General features: G+C 51.0%; 1 long non-coding RNA gene across 1 annotated transcript in view; it reads left to right on the forward strand.

Annotated features, from left to right (window-relative positions):
• LOC140394954 (uncharacterized) overlaps positions 1 to 16846 on the forward strand; it is a 23783-nt gene extending 6937 nt beyond the window's left edge. The window contains exons 2-3 of the long non-coding RNA XR_011936077.1: positions 10425 to 10472; positions 16317 to 16846. This is a non-coding gene — a long non-coding RNA (uncharacterized lncRNA). The remainder of the gene's footprint in view (positions 1 to 10424; positions 10473 to 16316) is intronic.
• Positions 16847 to 19836: the final 2990 nt, after the last annotated feature.

Raw genomic sequence — 19836 nt, forward strand, 5'->3', positions numbered from 1 at the left:
GAAGCAGTTGAGGCTACCTCGTTAAATGTTTTTACGGCAAAGATAGATAGATTTCTGAACAGTAAAAGAATTAAGGGTTATGGTGGACGGGCGGGTAAGTGAAGCTGAGTCCACAAAAAGATCAGCCATGATCTTATTCAAAGGCGGAGCAGGCTCGAGGGGCCAGGTGGCCTACTCCTGCTCCTAGTTCTTATGTTCTTATGAAGCCAGCAAAATGTTTAATAATCAAACAGTACATCACAAAAAAGAGCAGGACGTACTGCCAATGGCACAGCAACATTCTGACATGCTTACAAAAAGATAAATTACATCATGTTTTTTCTTTCTTCAGGTTGTTTTACAAGTTACTGCAAAAAAATAAATATACCTTAAGTAATGATTAACTTTCACAGTGAAATAATACCTTCAATATTCTTAGATAAAAAAGTTTAAAGAGGTGGGGATTTCCACAATTTCTGAGCTTCCGGACATTCAAACCAGAGCCTAGTTTTCCCCAACACTGGGAGAGCACTCTTTTTTAAAAAATACATATTTTATTCAAGATTTTTTGGCCAAACATAACAGTACGCAGTGTTTCTTTTAAACAACAATAAAGCAATATAAATAACAGTGGCCAGTTTTAAACAAATAAATAAATAATATATGAACAGAAACAAAAACCAAACTAAATGGCAACTGCCTGGTCAAAAATAAATACTCTCCAGAGATACAATCCAACAGTCCAATATACATTACCTAAACAAGTGCCTATACATATACAATAACATCCCTGAGAATCCGTCCGATTCCCCCCCCCTCCCCCTCCCCCTCCCCCCCCCCCCGGGTTGCTGTTGTTGTCTTCTTCTTTTCCATTCCCTCTATCTTTCTGTGAGGTAGTCGACGAACGGTTGCCACCGCCTGGTGAACCCTTGAGCCGAACCCCTTAGTACGAACTTAATCCGTTCTAACTTTATAAACCCTGCCATGTCGTTTATCCAGGTCTCCACACCCGGGGGCTTGGCTTCCTTCCACATTAACAATATCCTGCGCCGGGCTACTAGGGACGCAAAGGCCAAAACATCAGCCTCTCTCGCCTCCTGCACTCCCGGCTCTTCTGCAACCCCAAATATAGCCAACCCCCAGCTTGGTTCGACCTGGACCCCCACCACCTTCAAAAGCACCTTTGCCACCCCCACCCAAAACCCCTGTAGTGCCGGGCATGACCAGAACATGTGGGTGTGATTCGCTGGGCTTCTCGAGCATCCCGCACACCTATCCTCTACCCAAAAAAATTTACTGAGCCGTGCTCCAGTCATATGCGCCCTGTGTAACACCTTAAATTGTATCAGGCTTAGCCTGGCACACGAGGACGATGAGTTTACCCTACATAGGGCATCAGCCCATAGCCCCTCCTCAATGTCCTCCCCCAGCTCTTCTTCCCATTTCACTGTCAGGTCATCTACCATGATCTCCCCCTCGTCCCTCATTTCCCTATATATGTCCGACACCTTACCATCCCCCACCCATGTCTCTGAGATTACTCTGTCCTGCACCTCCCGCGTCGGGAGCTGCGGGAATTCCCTCACCTGTTGCCTCGCAAAAGCCCTCAGTTGCATATACCGAAATGCATTCCCTTGGGGCAACCCATATTTTTCCGTCAGCGCTCCCAGACTCGCAAACGTCCCATCTACGAACAGATCTCTCAATTGTGCTACCCCTGCTCTTTGCCATGCTCCAAATCCCCCATCCATTCTCCCCGGAACAAACCTATGGTTATTTCTTATCGGGGACCGCACCGAGGCTCCCGTCCTTCCCCTATGCCGTCTCCACTGCCCCCAAACTTTCAATGTAGCCACCACCACCGGGCTTGTGGTGTATTTCTTCGGTGAGAACGGCAACGGCGCCGTCACCATAGCTTGTAGGCTAGTCCCACTGCAGGACGCCCTCTCCAATCTCTTTCACGCCGCTCCCTCCTCTTCTCCCATCCACTTACACACCATTGAAATATTGGCTGCCCAGTAGTACTCACTTAGGCTTGGTAGTGCCAGCCCCCCCCTGTCCCTACTACGCTGCAAAAATCCCCTCTTCACTCTCGGGGTCTTCCCGGCCCACACAAAACTCATAATACTCTTCTCGATTCTTTTGAAAAAAGCCTTCGTGACCACCACCGGGAGGCACTGAAACACAAAAAGGAATCTCGGGAGGACCACCATTTTAACCGCCTGCACCCTCCCTGCCAGTGACAGGGACACCATGTCCCATCTCTTAAAGTCCTCCTCCATCTGTTCCACCAACCGCGTTAAATTAAGCCTATGTAATGTACCCCAATTCTTGGCTATCTGGATCCCCAAGTACCGAAAATCCCTTGCTACCTTCCTCAACGGTAAATCTTCTATTTCTGTGCTCTGCTCCCCTGGATGCACCACAAACAACTCACTTTTCCCCATGTTTGGGAGAGCACTCTTAAATTGGAACAAACGCACTCTACGATTATATGACTTCCATACAACTGAGAAATATTGATGGATACAAACTCAAATTGTCAAATTTTGCATGAATGAAATGAAAATCGCTTATTGTCACAAGTAGGCTTCAATGAAGTTACTGTGAAAAGCCCCTAGTCGCCACATTCCGGTGCCTGTTCAGGAAGGCTGGTACGGGAATTGAACCGTGTTGCTAGCCTGCCTTGGTCATCTTTAAAAGCCAGCAATTTAGCCCAGTGTGCTAAACCAGCCCCAGATGCCAAACCAGCCCCAGACATTCCCAGATCTCGAGTGACGGGAGCATTCACCCATTTCACACAATTCAGAGCCAAAAACATGACTCAAGTTTCTCAAACAAAAATGCTTTTCTATCCACATAGAGCAAGGATTATGAAAGCTTGAAACAGCAGCTATAATTAATTAAATGACTTTCCCCCCATGAATACAACGCATATCAGGTGAATACATGGTTGAAGAGATGGTGTGAGGGGCAGGGTTTCAGATTCCTGTGACGTTGGGAATGGTTCTATAGGAAAGTGAGACCAGTACACCTGGGCAGGATCAGCACTGATGTCCTCGGGGGAGTGTTTGCTATACTGGTTGGGGAGGGTTTAAACTAAAATGGCAGGGGGGGTGGGTGGGAACCTATGCAAGGAGGCAGAGGAGGGGGAAACACAGAAAAGATCAAAAGACAGAAAGGGGAATAAGGAAAGTGATAGGCAGAGAAATCAAAGGCCAGAATCAAAGATTCCTGGGATGGCGGGACTGACATAGGAGGAGATATTGAGTCGGTTAGGATTATACTCGCTGGAGTTTTGAATAATGAAGGGGGAATCTCACAGAATCCTGTAAAATTCTTAACAGGACTAGACAGGGTAGATGCAGGGAGGATGTTCGTGATGGTGGGGGGAATCCAGAACCAGGGGTCACAGTCTGAGGATGTGGGGTAAACCATTCAAGACTGAGATGAGGAGACATTTCTTCTCTCAGGGAGTGGTGTGCCTGTGGAATTTGCTGCCACAAAAAGCAGTTGAGACCAAAACATCGGGCAAGATTTTTCCGCCCCGCCCGCCGCTAGATCGCCATGGGGATGACGCAGACCATGTAAAGGTCCATTGACCTTGGGCGGGAATTTCTGGTCGCCGGGCGGGCGCGGCCAGAGAATCCCACGTTTTGGATGTTTTCAAGGAGGAGTTCGATGTAGCTCTTGGGGCCAAAAGGATCGAAGGATTATGGGGGGAAAGTGGGAATGGATTAGTGAGCTGGATGACCAGCCATCAACATAATGAATGGTGCAGTGGGCTTGAAGGGCCGAATGGCATCCTCCTGCTCCTATTTTCTATGTTTGATCAACCAAAACAAACACAATACTCTCTCCATAAAGGCAGTTTCTCGTTGGGTGAGGGATCTTGCCACTTTCACACACACTCACACGGAGGCCGAAAACAAAATCCAGCTGTCTCTGAAATAAAAATAGCACAGGCTGCCTATTTCTTGCCCACAACAATTTTATCTTTTACTGTGGTCTTTTTAACTTCCTCTTTTTCTCAAACTCTCTCCTACATCTCAAGTATTGGATCTTGCTTTTTTTTATGGAACTCTTTTGCAACATTTGCATGTCCTTGTTCTCCTGCACAATTCCTCTTTTTTTTTCCTGTCATGTTCTGTAACTTCATCCCTCCTCTGTCATTCTAGGCAATCCCCAGAATCATTAAGGGCAGTGTTGCCTTCACAACCTCCAGAACAAAGGATTCAGTGTCAGGCTGTCAAGATGCAGTTTCACAGACTTCATTGATAAACACAAATAGGATTAATTAAAAAGGCAATTGGTATATTTGCCGTTATTAGGCGAGGCATGGAGTTTAAGAGCAGGGAGGTTATGTTGGAACTGTATAAAACGTTAGTTAGGCCACAGCGAGAGTATTGTGTGCCATTCTGGAATTCACATTAAAGGGGGGGGGGGGGGGGGGGGGCGTTATAGCACTGGAAAGGGTGCAGAGGAGATTTACCAGGGTGTTGCCTGGATTGGAGAGTTTTAGCTATGAAGAGAGATTGGATAGACTGGGGTTGTTTTCCCTAGAGCAGAGTGGGGACATGATTGAGATGTATTGAATTATGAGGGGCATAGATAGAGTAGACAAGAAGAAATATTTCACCTTAGTGGAAGGACCAAGGGGCATAGTTTTAAGGTAAGGAGCAGGAGGTTCAGGGGGGACGTGAGGAAAACCTTTTCACTAACAGGGAGCCTGGAGCTCACTGCCTGAAAGGGTGGTGGAGGCAGAGGCCCTTAAAACATTTAAGAAGTATTTAGATGTGCACTTGCCGGGGCAGCACGATGGCGCAGTGGTTAGCACTGCTGCTCATGCCGCTGAGGTCCCATGTTCGACTCCGGCCCTGGGTCACTGTCCATGTGGAGTTTGCACATTCTCCCTGTGTCTGCGTGGGTTTCGCTCCCACAACCCAAAAAATGTGCAGGATAGATGAATTGGCCACTTTAAATTGCCCCTTAATTGGAAAAAATGAATTGGGTACTCTAAATTTATTTTTAAAAAAGATGTGTATGGTAGTCACCACTGTTGTATATAGTGCACGTATGTGATGTAATACGGTAAGGCTCCTGTACTACAGGTACGGGGGTAGATCCCTGCCTGCTGGCTCCGCCCAGTAAGTGGAGTATAAATGTGTGTGCTCACCAAGCTGCGGCCATTTCGGCAGCAGCTGTGGGAGGCCACACATCTCTGCGTAATAAGCCTCGATTACTCTCTACTCTCATCGCGTCGTAATTGATAGTGCATCAATTTATTACGCAGAGATTTTACAGCAATGGACCTTCGCATCAAGCCAGATCGCCTACTGCTGCACCCTCAAGGAGACAATGCCACGTCGGCCTTCGACCACTGGCTAGCTTGCTTTGAAGCCTACATTGGATCAGCGACAGAACCACCCTAAGAGGCACAGAAACTACAGATCCTGTACACATGGTTGAGCTCCGATATTTTCCCTCTTATCCGGGACGCGCGCAACTACATTGAGGCCGTGGCGCTTCTCAAAGAGAAGTACACTGTACACACGGCCGATCAACACACTCTATGCCAGGCACCTCCTGTCCACGCAGCACCAACTCCCCAGTGAGTAATTGGATGATTTCTGGCGTGCCCTGCATGCCCTGGCGAAGAACTGCGATTGCCAGGCAGTTTCGGCCATTCAGCATTCCAAACTCTTAATCAGGGATGCTTTCGTTACGGGCATAGGGTCGGTGTACATCTGCCAGCGCCTCTTAGAAGGGGGTACGCTCGACCTCGTGGCGATCAAGAAACTCGCGACCTCGCTAACGGTCGCCTCCCGTAATGTGCAAGCGTACGCCCCCGACCGCACGACGACCCCCTCCTGGACATCGTGGACCCCCCCAGAGACCGCCCCCAGCCAACCCCAAGCCTACGCCGCGCGGCACCCAGCCAACCCCGGGGGGCCCAAGTGCTACTTCTGTGGGCAGACAAAACACCCCCACCAGCACTGCCCGGCGCGGAGTGCACTCTGCAAGGCCTGCGGGAAGAAAGGACATTTCGCTGCGGTGTGCCAGGCCCGGTGGATCGCCGCTGTAACCAGCCCCATTGTTCCTGCACACCCCACGTGCGACCCGTGGGCGCCGCCATTTTCGCCCCCGCAACCCACGTGCGGCCTGTGGGCGCCGCCATTTTCGCCCCCGCAACCCACGTGCGGCCTGTGGGCGCCGCCATTTTTGCCCCTGCAACCCACGTGCGACCCGTGGGCGCCGCCATTTTCGCCCCGGCAACCCACGTGCGGCCTGTAGGCGCCGCCATCTTCCCCTAATCAGACCTCGTGTGGCCCGTGGGCGCCGCCATCATCCCCCCATCAGACCTCGTGCAGCCCGTGGGCGCCGCCATCTTTAATGCCACCATCTTCGGCGCCATTTTGGACGGCGCCTCAGGACCCCTGCTCGTCGGGCACCTCATCGGGCCACTCATCGCCCGCAACCGCCGCCGACCAGCCCGGGGGCCACCAACACCAGCCACAGCTCGCCTCCATCACGCTCGACCAGTCCCGGCCACACAACCTCGAAACCGCGACAACGACGGTGAAAGTCGATGGCCACAAGACACCTTGCCTTCTCGACTCTGGGAGCACGGAGAGCTTCATCCAGCCCGATACGGTAAGGCGCTGCTCCCTCGTGGTACACCCCATTACCCAATGCATCTCCCTGGCCTCGGGATCCCACTCCGTGGAGATCCGGGGGTACTGCATCACCACCCTCACCATCCAGGGCGTAGAGTTCAGCAACTTCCGGCTCTACGTCCTCCCCAACCTCTGCGCTGCCTTGCTACTCGGCCTGGACTTCCAGTGCAACCTCCAAAGTCTGACCCTGAAATTCGGCGTGCCCCAACCACCCCTCACTGTGTGCGGCCTCACGATCCTTAAGGTCGACCCACCTTCCCTGTTTGCGAACCTCACCCCAGATTGCAAACCCGTCGCCATCAGGAGCAGATGGTACAGTGCCCAGGACAGGACCTTCATCAGGTCAGAGGTCCAGCGGCTACTGCGGGAAGGCATTATCGAGGCCAGTAACAGCCCCTGGAGAGCCCAAGTGGTAGTTGTAAAGACTGGGGAGAAACACAGGATGGTCATTGACTACAGTCAGACCATCAATCGGTACACGCAGCTCGACACGTACCCCCTCCCATGCATACCTGATATGGTCAGTCAAATTGCACAGTACCGGGTCTTCTCTACAGTGGACCTAAAATCTGCCTACCACCAGCTCCCCATCCGCAAGGCGGACCACCAATATACGGCGTTCGAAGCTGATGGCCGTCTTTACCGCTTCCTTAGGGTTCTCTTCGGCGTCACTAATGGGGGTCTCTGTCTACCAACAGGAGATGGACCGAATGGTTGACCGGTACGGACTGCGGCCACCTTCCCGTACCTGGATAACGCCACAATCTGCGGCCACGACCAACAGGACCATGACGCTAACCTTTTCAAATTTCTCCACACTGTCAAACTCCTGAATCTAATGTATAATAAGGAGAAGTGCGTGTTCAGCACCAACCGCTTAGCCATCCTTGGCTATGTGGTGCAAAATGGAGTCCTAGGGCCCGACCCCAATCGCATGCGCCCCCTCATGGAACTCCCCCTCCCCCATTGCCCCAAGGCCCTCAAACGATGCCTGGGGTTCTTCTGATACTATGTCCAGTGGGTCCCTAACTATGGGGACAAGGCCCGCCCACTCATTCACCCCACAGTTTTCCCCCTGATGGCCGAGAATCACCAGTCCTTCAACCGTATCAAGGCCGACATCGTAAAGGCCGCGATGCACGCGGTCGACGAGTCACTCCCCTTTCAAGTTGAGAGCGATGCATCAGACGTCGCTCTGGCCGCCACCCTCAATCAGGCAGGCAGACCTGTGGCATTCTTTTCCCACACCCTCCATGCCTCTGAAATTCAGCACTCCTCTGTCGAAAAGGAGGCATAAGCCATCGTGGAAGCTGTGCGGCATTGGAGGCATTACCAGGCCGGCAGGAGATTCACTCTCCTCACTGACCAACGGTCGGTTGCCTTCATGTTCAATAACACACAGCGGGGCAAGATCAAAAATGATAAAATCTTGAGGTGGAGGATCGAGCTCTCCATCTACAATTACGAGATTTTGTATCGCCCCGATTTTGTATCGGGTCAGCTCAACGAGCCCCACGATGCCCTATCCCGAGGTACATGTGCCAGCGCACAAGTGGACCGACTCCGGGCCCTACACGATGGTCTCTGTCACCCAGGGGTCACCCGGTTCTTTCACTTCATTAAGGTCCGCAACCTGCCCTACTCCATTGCGGAAGTCAGGACGGTCACCAAAGACTGCCAGGTCTGCGCGGAGTGCAAACTGCACTTCTACCGGCCAGATCGAGTGCACCTGGTGAAGGCCTCCCGTCCCTTTGAACGCCTCAGCATGGACTTCAAAGGGCCCCTCCCCTCCTCCGACCGAAACACGTACTTCCTTAACGTGGTCAACGAATACTCCAGATTCCCCTTCACCATTCCATGCCCCGATATGACGTCTGCCACAGTCATCAAAGCCCTCAGCACCATCTTCACTCTGTTCGGCTTCCCCGCTCATGTCCACCGCGACCGGGGAGCCTCCTTTATGAGTGATGAGCTGCGTCAATTCCTGCTCAGCAAGGGCATTGCATCGAGCAGGACGACCAGCTACAACCCCCGGGGAAACGGGCAGGTGGAGAGGGAGAACGGGACGGTCTGGAAGGCCGTCTTGCTGGCCCTGCGGTCTAAAGATCTCCTGGACTCCCGCTGGCAGGCGGTGCTCCCCGAAGCCCTCCACTCCATCCGATCGCTACTTTGCACTGCGACTAATGCAACCCCCCATGAACGTCTCCGTGCCTTCTCCAGGAAGTCCACCTCGGGGTTTCGCTCCCAACGTGGCTGGCAGCTTCAGGACCCATCCTCCTCCACAAGCACGTGCGTCTCCACAAGGTGGACCAGTTGGTCGAGAGGGTACAGCTACTCCATGCAAACCCGCAGTCACCTACGTGGCGTTCCCCGACGGCCGCCAAGACACAGTCTCCCTCAGGGACCTGGCACCAGCTGGGTCCCCCGCCCCCTCCCCAAACTGCCCCGGCGCCACCCATCCTCCCCCCCGCGCACCTCACCACAGCCCTCGCTCCAGGACGGTCCGTCCTCCCATTGGTTCCACCCGGGTATGAAGATGAGGACTACACGCTCCCGGAGTCACCGGCGACCATGCCGGCGCCTGCATCACCACCGGGACTGCGGCGCTCGCAACGGATAATCAAGGCACCCGACTGGCTGAATTTGTGAACTTTTCCAGAACTGTACATGCTGAATTACATGTAAATAATTTTCCACCACCCCTGCCGGACTCTTTTTTAACAGGGGGTGAATGTAGTCACCACTGTTGTATATAGTGCACGTATGAGATGTAATACGGTAAGGCTCCTGTACAACAGGTATGGGGGTAGAGCCCTGCCTGCTGGCTCCACCCAGTAGGCGGAGTATAAATGTGTGTGCTCACCGAGCTGCAGCCATTTCGGCAGCAGCTGTAGGAGGCCACACATCTCTGCGTAATAAGCCTCGATTACTCTCTACTCTCATCTCGTCGTAATTGATAGTGCATCAGTGTGCACTTGCGATGCCAAGGCATTCAAGACTACGGGTTAAATGGTGAAAAATGGGATTAGAATACTTAGGTGGTTGTTTTTGACTGGTACCAGATGCGATGGGCTGAAGGGCATTTTCTGTGCTGTGGATCTTGATGACCCTAATTGTTCAGCAGCCGCACGGCTGTCGCTGGCTCCCAACATATCTCTTTGGCGAAGAGGGCACCATCCCCTGGGGTAATTCCTCACAGGAAACCCACGCAGACACGGGGAGAACGTGCAAACTCCGCACAGACAGTCACCCAAACCTGGAATTGAACCCAGATCCCTGTAGCTGCGAGGCAGGAGTACTAACCACTGGGCCACCGTGAGGCCCTTAAAAACAAGCGTTCCGCGATAACAAGTGGCTGAGGAGCCAAAGGGGCGTCTAAATGCTTCAGCCTCCATATCAAAAGCTTTTACTTGACTGGTGCAGGTTTGGGGCGGTGAGTGAAATTAAAGGGACTGCAGAAGAGAGCGGTGGCTACGGAAGCCCTGCCCCAAAGACCCTTCATTGACATTTAGACCTCCTATTCTTACAGACATATCTATCTTTAATCTTGGACTGCTCCAAATCCCATATCAGAATAGACAGTGAATGTTTTACAGCCTTCTCAGGCACAATTAGGGATGGCCAATAAAGGCTGGATTTGCTAACAATGCCCAAATCCCATGAACGATATATGAAATAAAAGCCTCTTGTTTGTCAGATATTTTCGGTAGAATTTGGAGAGTAAGAAATGGCAGGGTTTAAAAAGATTTTCTTTTCTTATTTCAACAGTTTCTGCGGGATTTTTGGCAATATTCTGGAGAGATACTTTTGATTCTGGTAAGGGCTTTTAAGATTCTTCATGCAACTTATTCTACAACGAGGAGTTCGGTTGAGGAAAGTTGATTGAAGTGAGTGAGCAATGAGATTTACCTCCAGGAGCTGGTTTTGAGCTTTCCCGATTTCAATTGCTCCAATATGGAAACATGGAAAATAGGAGCAGGACTAGGCCATTCAGCCTCTCTATGAGATCCGCCCCCCCCCCACCTCATTTTTCTGAGCTCCAACAAATATAATCGTAACCGACTCAATCTCTCCTCAAGGGTCAGTCCCGCCATCCCAGGAATCAGACATCGCAGCTCCAGCTGCCAAGGACCGAAACTCTGGAATTCCCGCGCTATACCTCTCCGCCCGATCTCTACCTTGCTTTTCTACTTTAAGATAACATATAAAACCTGCCTCTTTTGATTAGCTGACCTAAATTCGGCGTGGTTTTCCACGTCCCCGTGGCGTGTTTGGCAGCGATGGAGGAGGCCAGCCATTGGGCAGCTCTGGTATCTTCTAGTCCCACCTCTCCCAATGGGGCTTCCCATTGTAAACACCACCACACCCCCACCACCGTCCCACCCCCGCTGCCGGCAGAGGAGGTTCACTATTGGTGGGACTGGAAGATTCCACCGGCAGGAATGTCCAGGAAATTCCGTCCAACTCCTCGCCCGACTCTTTGTAAAATGTAGTTTTATATTACTCCCATGAAGCACCTTGGAAGGTTTTATTTACGTTAAATATGCAGCATAGATTGTTATTGCTTTTCTAAATCTTTCTGGATGTGGTAGGCCCGAGTGTCAACTGGCTACGTTGGTAGGACCTAATAAATTCAACTTTTAATTGGGTTTCCAAAAATGTACTGTCATGATATGCACTCATGCACATAATGAGATACAGACAGGCAGTGACAGACACCCAGTACAACCAAAAAACACACAGGACAGAACACAACCAATCACCAGGCAGAACACTAGAAGGTGGTCTGGCACTATAAAACACACGAGGCATCAACATTCTGCCTCTTTCCACTGGTGACAACTGTAGTGACAGTCAGGGTGTATATATCAGTTAGCACCTTCTACACGTGGCTCAGAGCTAGTCTGGTCTAGTTAGTTATAGCAAGCACGCTTAGATTAGTAGAGTGTCAAACCCACAGCGAACTGTGTGCACTGCTTAACAAGTTCAATAAAGCGTATCGAACTAACATCACAGTTTGGAGTCTACTTTCAAGTACAACTGCATCCAGTTGCAGTCCGTGTTACCCCAGGGTGATTAACACGACATGTACATTTGCTTTATTTGAAACTTTCATACTTATAGATTGACATACATAAAAGATTGATACATTTTATGAAGTTTGTTACCACTCTTGTGTCTTTTTGGATGAGATGTTAAACTCTGGGAGGATGAAACTGATCTATTCCAGTAACGCAAGATGGAATGGTGGTGAATTGGCCACCATCCTCATGTTTTTCTGTCCATTGTCTTGGAATATACTGCTTAGAATTTGAGTTTCAAACCCAGCCAGCGTGACAGTAAGAAACTAGCCTCCAAAGAAAGAGAGTTCAAACTATTGTTCTGTGGATTTCTGTGAGAGGACGGTCAGCCGTGATGAACAATCATGTGCCAACTCACTACCAGCCTGTTTTGTCCTGGTGGTGTCGACGAATTGCGCACCCTCCATCTGCTTATTTAAGTGAACACAAAAGAGTCACGGAGTCATATAGCACAGAACCAGGCCCTTCAGCCCACCATGTCTATTCCCACTATTCTATGGGCAACACAGTGGTTAGCACTGTTGCTTCACAGCACCAGGGACCCGGGTTCGATTCCCGGATTGGGTCACTGTCTGTGCGGAGTCTGCATGTTCTCCCCGTGGCTGCGTGGGTTTCCCTCCGGTTTCCTCCCACAAGTCCCGAAAGACGTGCCGTTAGGTGAATTGGACATTCTGAATTCTCCTAAGGGGACAACGTGCAGACTCCGCACAGACAGTGACCCAGCCGGGAATCGAACTTGGGACCCTGGAGCTGTGTAGCAATTGTGCTAACCACTATGCTACCATGCTGCCCACTGTTGTGCTGCTTTGTGTAGCATAAGCTGCTTCCTTGATGTATGCTTCGACAAAGGAAACTCCAGATTATGAAATGACACAGTTCTTAAATGAGTTTGACTCTCTGCTAATCTAACTGCAGTAACTCAGTCTATCTTTACCAGCCTGCTCTAAGCCACGTGCTGGGTGTGATGCTGTTGATCAATCCTGATGTACTCTCTAGATGTCTGTCTGTGGAAAAAGGCAGTGCATGTGTGCCCTTTCCTTTTATATGGGTTGTGAAGTGCCCCCTTGTGGTAATGCCACCTCTGGGTGTCCTGATTACCCATTGGCTGTCTGTTTGTGTGTCATTACATCTCTGGTGCTCCCTCTAGTAGTTACTTAGTTGTAGTGTATTTACATTAACTCCTTGTGTATATACAGTGATGCATATCACCATACACCCTATTTAAATGTGCTGCCACCTTCAGGGATCCATGGACTTGTACACCAAGATCTCTTAATTCCTCAATTCTACCCAAGGACTTAACTCCCATTTTCCCATCTTAATCCTACAACCCTTAATGTTCTTGCCTAACAAAACTTAACAAACTCAGTTTTGAAATTGATCCCCAGCCTCAATAACAATAACATTTTGAGGGGGATATTTCCAGGTTTCTGCTATACTTTCAATTGAAGAAATGCTTCCTCACATTTGCCTGAACGACCCTCTTCCTAAACTCCCCCTACCCCCTCCCCACCCCCACCAGAGGAAATATTTCCTCTCCATCTACTCTATCAAAGTATAAATAGAGATCATAAATCATAGAATTTACAGTGCAGAAGGAAGCCATTCAGCCCATCGAGTCTACATCGGCCCCTGAAAGAGCACCCTACCTAAACCCACATTTCCACCCTATCCCCGTAACCCAGCAACCCCCCACCTAACCTTTGGACACTAAGGGGCAATTTATCATGGCCAATCCACCTAACCTGCACATCTTTGGACTGTGGGAGGAAACCGGAGCACCCGGAGGAAACCCACGCAGACACGGGGAGAACGTGCAGACTCCGCACAGACAGTGACCCAAGCATCTTAAAGTCCTCAATCATCTATGCTCCAGTGAATACAATAAACTGTCCTCATAATTTAACCCAATAGCCTGACTCCACATGACATTGTCCCAGTAAGTTACAAGCGACTGTGTGTGAGAGGTAACTAATAAGAAACCAGCACCTCTTATTAATAACTCAGTTAGCGAGCTGTTTAAGGAGCCCTTTAAATAGGGAATCTTGTATAAAGAGTTCCTCTGTCACTGAGTTAAAAGCATGAAAGTAATTCCTCATTTTTGGTAATCTTATCCCACATTCCTTTCCTGTCAGATTTAATTGCTATTCAATCCTGTGAATCCAACAGCCACAGGTTTTTCCTTCATTCGAGGTTCTTCGGCATTGACTTTATGACTTAACAAAGAGACATAGAAAATAGGAGCTGGAGGAGGCCATTCGGCCCTTCGAGCCTAGCCGCCATTTATTATGATCATGGTTGATCATCCAACTCAATAGACTTGTCGTGCCTTTCCCCCCCCCCCCCCCCCAATCCTTTGATCTCTTTCGCGATCGGGAGCGCCGCGACGGACGGCTCCGTGACCTTCCCGACACCCGCCCGCTCTCACCCGCGGGTCGCACCCCCGAGTTTGACAATGCCTGCTATATTTTGCAGCTCTTCAACGAATCATCACTCGCTGTATTATTCGGCATTCTTCCATAGAATTACTCATCCCAGGGAGAAGGTTGACACCAGTCAGAAAAGCAAAATACCACACAAGCTTGGAAAACTGCAAACATTGATCCCATTACCGTCTCCTCTTGTCTTGCTTCATCATCCCATTTGTCTTTTGTTTTCGTCTGTCTCCCAGTCTGTTACAGACTTTTCCTTTTGTTCTTCCAGCCCACCCTAATCCTGGGCGGGGTTCTCCGTCCCTGCGATGCGCCCCTGGGATTCTCCGTCTCGTCAGCCGGCCAATGGGGGGCGAGATTCTACCATCTGAAGGCAGAGTGTTGACGCCGTCGTAAAACCTGAAGAGATGTTCTGCCCTACAGGAGGCCAGCACGGCACTGGAGTGACCCACCCCGCTCCAGCTGCCAATCCCGGCGTCAAATGGGCGCCGGGGGTCTCGCATGCGCGTTGCGACCGGCGCGAATGTGCGCAACATGGCGTAGGGCTACAGGGGCCGGCGCGGAGCAAAAGAGGCCCCCATCACGAGAGGTCGGCCCGCCAATCGGTAGGCCCCGATTGCGGGCCAGGCCACGGTGGAGGCCCCCCACCCAGGGTCGGACTTCCCTTCCCCCCCCCCCCACCAGGACGCCCCCGACAGGATGGACGGCGAGGTCCCGCCGGGTAAGACCAGACGTGAACGCCGCCGGCGGGACTCGGGCTTTTTTGGGCCGCCGCTCGGCCCATCCCAGGCGGAGAATCGCTGGGGGGGGAGGGGGGGGCACGTAGAGCGGTGCTCGACCGGCGCCGCGCCGGCTGCGCCGGCACCAATGGCGCCAACCGGTGACCGGAGAATCGGCGGTCCGGTGTTGGGGCAGCGTCGCGCGGATCGCGCCCGGCCCGGCGATTCCCCGACCCGGCGTGGGCTGAGAGAATCCCGCCCGGGGTTTCCCATTGTGGGCAGCCCCATGCCGTCGGGAAGCCCCCGGGGCTGCCGGCGAAACAGAGAATTCCGACAGCGGAGAATCCAGCTTTTCCCCTGTCTATACTTCCTTTTGGCGGGATCCCGGAACCCGCACCCTTGCAGCACAGTGGGTGTACCTACACCACACGGATTTCAGCGGCTCAAGAAGGCGGCTCACCACCACCTTCTCGAGGGCAATTAGGGATGGGCAATAAATGCTGGCCTAACCAGCGAAGCCCACACCCCATGAATTAATACATTCTTTAAAACCAGTTTTACCTCTTCTGGCCCCACCGATGCTGCCTAACTTGTTGAGTGTGTCCAGCATTTCCCTCAACCCTTCACATAACTCAGAAACATGACCTTGGACCTATCAAACTGAAATAATTTATCGAATGGAAAACAATCTCGCCCCTTCCTTTTGTAAATGGCGATTTTGCATTGGTTAACAATGCAAAGCATGAGATGGGCAGCACGGTGGTGCAGTGGCTAGCACTGCTGCCTCACGGGGCCGACCGAGGTGCCAGGTTCAATCCCAGCTCTGGGTCACTGTCCGTGTGGAGAATCACGGAATCATAGAAGTTACAGTGCTCAAGGAGGCTATTTGGCCCATCGAGTCTGCACTGGCCCTTAGAAAGAGCACCCTACCCAAGCCCACACCTCCACCCTTTCCCAGTAACCCGACTTAACCTTTTTGGTCACTAAGGGCAATTTAGCACGGCCAATCCACCTAACCCGCACACCTTTGGACTGTGGGAGGAAACCGGAGCACCCGGAGGAAACCCACGCAGACACGGAGAGAACGCGCAGACTCCGCACAGACAGTAACCCAAGCCGGGAATCGAACCTGGCACCCTGGAGCTGTGAAGCAACTGTGCTAACCACTGTGCTACCATGCTGCCCTGGAGTTTGCACATTCGCCCCGTGTCTGCGTGGGTTTCAACCCCACAACCCAAAGATGTGCAGGGTAGGTGGATTGGCCGCGCTAAATTGCCCCTTAATTGGAAAAAATTGGGTTCTCTAAATTTATTTTTTAAAACAATGCAGCATGTGAAGCTGGTATTGGTTGCCTTAATGTTACTGAATAGTAGCTTATCTAAAAATGTTAACGTTATTCACCTTATTTGCTTCTATGTGTGCATTTAGAAACTTGGATATGGGACTAGTGACTGCTTACCCTGCGCCTGAGTCTGCCCTGCCCATCATTAAAGGTGGGGCTGTCAGGGCACAAGAAATCCATTACCCCTGGTGGACAACTCTACTTGTGAGCATCCGAGACTGGTTTCCTGAAATGAAGGACAAAATGATTCGCAGCTCCTTCCAGGAAAAAAGCAAAGAAGACGGAGACTAGCCTGCAGCAGTTGCTGTTCCTGGGGAGGTGCAAAAGTCACAGCAAGGAATTAGGTAGAAGTCACTGTCATGATATGCACTCATGCACATAATGAGATACAGACAGGCAGTGACAGACACCCAGCACAGCCAATCAACACACAGGACAGAACACAACCAATCACCAGGCAGAACACCAGAAGGAGGTTTCCTACTATAAAACACAAGAGGCATCAGCACTCCGCCTCTTTCCACTGGTGACAACTGCAGTGACAGTCAGGGTGTATATATCAGTTAGCACCTTCTACATGTGGCTCAGAGCTAGTCTGGTCTAGTTAGTTAGAGTTAGTACACTTAGATTAGTAGAGTGTCAACCTACAGCAAGCTGTGTGTGCTGTTACAGAAGTTCAATAAATCGTATTGAACCAACGTCTAAGTTTGGTGTCTGCTTTCCAGGACAACTGCATCCAGTTGCAGTCCGTGTTACCCCAGGGTGAATAACACGACAGTCACCACACAGAAAGAGGCCATTTCACCCCCGACCAGTCCATTTTGGTGTTCACCCACCCAATCGTCTTTCCATTGGCTTTCCCGTTACTTGAATCACAAAGGACGCGTTTACAAGATTTTGAGTGCTGCGAGGTCCTGGAACGTCCCATCGGAGACTGAAGCAGAATTCCCAATTAGCCCCTGGAAGCTGGAGAAATGGGAAAGCATCCGAAAAAGCAACACATTTTAAGAGAGCCCGGAGACCGACCCGTGGGACTTGGGGGTAAGTGGGCGAATTGTCCTCAAGAGCAATACGTGAGCACGGGGCTGGCGTCCCGTGCTGAAATATTCTATAAAATTAGCTGTATGTCTGATCTCTTTATCGCCCACTGTTCACTGCACCTGTGGGCCTGGTGGTAGGGACGGGGCCATTTGCAAGCTACCTTGCTTTTCATGCCGCTGACAGATGTCTGTGGTGTCACTGTGTGCTTTGTGTGTGTTTGCTGTGTGACTGTTCAAACACCGCATAGAGAAAGAAAAGACAAGAGGACTCCTGAATGTCGCTTGGGTCGAAGTAATGGCTGTAACGATGGACTAATGCCAGGGCTGGACTGCAAATGGAGCTAAAGTTGGTCATCATTATTCAGACAGACCTTTCCGCAAGATTAAATGCGTGATCTCACCAAAAGACATGACCAACTTTATGGTTCATTACCCCATATTATTCCTGGCCGTTATCCAATCTAATTTTCGCAGGCTTTTGAAAGACTTTGAAGCCTTTTATACTTTATCTCCCCCACCTACCCCCCCCCCCCCCCCGTCACCCTGCTCCACAAAAGGTAAAGCCAATTTTATGTAAAATTCAGTAGCGTTTCTAATCCAAAATAAATCTGCCTTGATCCTCATTAAGTAAAGAAATATTCACTTAAAAATAAGATCGAAGGGCAGTACGGTGGCACAGTGAGTGAGCACTGCGGCCTCACGGCGCCGAGGTCCCAGGTTCGATCCCGGCTCTGGGTCACTGTCTGTGTGGAGTTTGCACATTCTCCCCCTGTTTGCGTGGGTTTCGCCCCCACAACCCTATAGATGTGCAAGCTAGGTGGATTGGCCACGCTGAATTGCCCCTTAAATGGAAAAAAAAATGAATGGGGTACTCTAAATTACAAAAAAAATATAAGATCGATCTGGTTCCCTGACAGTGCAGCTGGTTGAGGGCACTGAGTCACAGATGTAGACCGTGTGGTCACGCGATGTTGCGACGACGAAAAAGGTCACGTGACGGGAGGGCGGAGCTGCTCCCCGGAGCGCGGCCAGACCACGAGCCTGGAGTGGCCATTCCGCAGGTGAATAAAGTGTTGTCTGTTACAGGCCCTTGTACTCCAGTGTTTGGGAGCCCAGCACTTCTACAATAGACATCAAGGAGGTCTCGATATCCTATTCTGCTCTGAGTTATCTATGCTATGTTTTAGTGGCATTAGGAGTGCTAATGAAAATAGAAAATGGTGGAAATGGACCAGGCAGCCGGAATTTTATGCGCCTCTGGGAGGCATGTTCGGAAGCCTGCCATTCTCCTGCTGCACTGACGCGTTGCCTGTAGTGGCTAAGGTGGAGTCCAGTTGACCAATTGGCCTGTTAAGGGCCTCTTCCAGCCTCTCTCTACTGGGCCCTCCACAACAGGGGAAGATTGTCCAGTGAATACTGGTGACCCCCTGGCCGGCTCCGGGTGTGTGTGTTGGGGGGGGGAGCTAATTTTTAAGCATTCTTTGGCCTACAATGGGGCTCACGGCTGCTGGCCATGCCCATCATTTGCCTGGATGTGAGGACGCACGTCCAACCGTCTTCATCCAGGTGTAGCCCAGCAGTAGCCACCACTACCACTGGTGGCGCTGCTGAGGTTGCGGGGCCACTGATTGGCCAGCAGCTTTTGGGGGCAGGCCACCATTGGACAGTAGTACTTGCTGCAGTTAAATGTCGCCCCCCCCCAGAACCCACCACCCACTAGATCAGGTTTGCCCCTCACACCCGCCTCCCCAGTTAGTGGGACTGCTGCCTCCTTGGAAAAGCCCTGACCAACATTCCCGGTCGATGACCTTTCATCATAACTGGGAAAAATCCCTCCGCTCCTGCGCCCCGGTTAGGATTGTACTCTTTATTTTATATTGTCTCTCCATGTTCTTCCCGCCAAAATGAATCACTTCACATTTTCTCGATTTGAACATCCTCAGCCATTTGCCTAGCCATTCCACCAACGTGTCTATAAGTGTTTGTGAACTTCGAAACTATCTCCATCAACCACAACCCATCTGGGCGAAATCGACCGGCCGCGATGCGCCTGAAAGCGTGGGCGGTAGATGCCAAATGATCCCTCTTCCAGGATCTACCCATCTCGCCGCGCCTTGCGAGATCTAACGCGATCATCGCGATGTGAATCCCGCTCATTGTGGATGAGATCACTCTTTGGCAAATCTGCATATTAGAGTGAGACAGCTAGTCAAATATTTAAATTCTACTGATTGTACGGTTTGAGTAGCAGAGTTGGTTAAGGTCAACCTGCATAAGTTGAGGCTTAGCCTGAGTCTGAAGGTTGTGCGTTTAATTCCCATGTCAGGGATCGGAGCATACACCATATGCTCGGTGCCAGTTTTTAGATAAGTTAAATGAAGGATCCCCATCTCTCTTCGCAGCTAGACAGAAAAAGTACCCCCGTACTGTTATACAGTGATGCTGACCTGCTTCACACACCTCCCGGTCTGCTCCACAATGATGCTGACCTGCTTCACACACCTCCCGGTCTGCTCCACAATGATGCTGACCTGCTTCACCCACCTCCCGGTCTGCTTCACAGTGA

Source organism: Scyliorhinus torazame, chromosome 18 (genome assembly GCF_047496885.1).
Source record: "Scyliorhinus torazame isolate Kashiwa2021f chromosome 18, sScyTor2.1, whole genome shotgun sequence".
Taxonomy (NCBI): Eukaryota; Metazoa; Chordata; class Chondrichthyes; order Carcharhiniformes; family Scyliorhinidae; genus Scyliorhinus; species Scyliorhinus torazame.